Here is a 1,435-nt window from a genome sequence, read left to right on the forward strand (position 1 = left end):
GCACTTGGAATATGTAGGTTAACTAGCGGGCACTTGGACTATCTAGGTTACCTACCGGGCACTTTGACTATGTACGTTCCCTAGCGGGCACTTGGGCTATCTACATTACCTAGCGGGCCCTTGGACTACGTAGGTTAACGAACGGGCACTTGGACTATGTAGGTAACTTAGTGGTCACTTGGACTGTCTAGGTTACCTAGCGGGCACTTGGACTATGTAGGTAAACTAGCGGGCTCTTGGTCTATGTAGGTTAACTAGCAGGCCCTTGGACTATGTAAGTTAACTAGAGGGCACCTGGACGATCCTAGTTAACTAGCGGGCCCTTGGACTATCTAGGTTAACTAGCGGGCACTTGGACTATGTAAGTTACCTAGCGGACACTTGGAATATCTAGGTTAACTAGCGGGCACTTGGACTATCTAGGTTAACTAGCGGGCACTTGCACTATGTAGGTTACCTAGCGGGCAATGGACTATGTAGGTTACCTAGCGGGGACTTGGACTATCTAGGATACCTAGCCCGCACTTGGACTATGTAGGTTAACTATAAGGCACTTGGACTATCAAGGTTACCTAGCGGGCTCTTGGAATATGTAGGTTACCAGCGGGCACTTGGACTATCTAGGTTAACTTGCGGGCACTTGCACTATGTAGGTTACCTAGCGGGCACGTGGACTATTTAGGTTACCTAGCGGGCACTTGGATTATCTAGGATACCTAGCCCGCACTTGGACTATGTAGGTTAACTATAAGGCACTTGGACTATCAAGGTTGCCTAGCGGGCTCTTGGAATATGTAGGTTACCAGCTGGCACTTGGACTATCTAGGTTAACTTGCGGGCACTTGCACTATGTAGGTTACCTAGCGGGCACATGGACTATTTAGGTTACCTAGCGGGCACTTGGATTATCTAGGATACCTAGCCCGCACTTGGACTATGTAGGTTAACTATAAGGCACTTGGACTATCAAGGTTACCTAGCGGGCTCTTGGAATATGTAGGTTACCAGCGGGCACTTGGACGGTCTAGGTTAACGAACGTGCACCTGGACTATGTAGGTAACCTAGCGGGCACTTGGACTGTCTAGGTTACCTAGCGGGCACTTGGACTATCTAGGTTAACGAACGGACACTTGGACTATGTAGGTAACCTAGCGGGAACATGGACTGTCTAGGTTACCTAGCGGGCAATTGGACTATCTAGGTTAACGAACGGGCACTTGGACTATCTAGGTTTACTAGCGGGCCCTTGATCTATGTAGGTTAACTAGCAGGCCCTTTGACTATGTAAGTTAACTAGAGGGCACTTGGACGATCCTGGTTAATTAGCGGGCACTTGGACTATCTAGGTTAACTAGCGGTCCCTTGGACTATCTAGGTTACCTAACGGGCACTTGGACTATGTAGGTTCCCAGCTGGCACTTGGAGTATGTGAGT

This window comes from Tenrec ecaudatus, unplaced genomic scaffold (assembly GCF_050624435.1).
Source record: "Tenrec ecaudatus isolate mTenEca1 unplaced genomic scaffold, mTenEca1.hap1 Scaffold_538, whole genome shotgun sequence".
Taxonomy (NCBI): domain Eukaryota; kingdom Metazoa; phylum Chordata; class Mammalia; order Afrosoricida; family Tenrecidae; genus Tenrec; species Tenrec ecaudatus.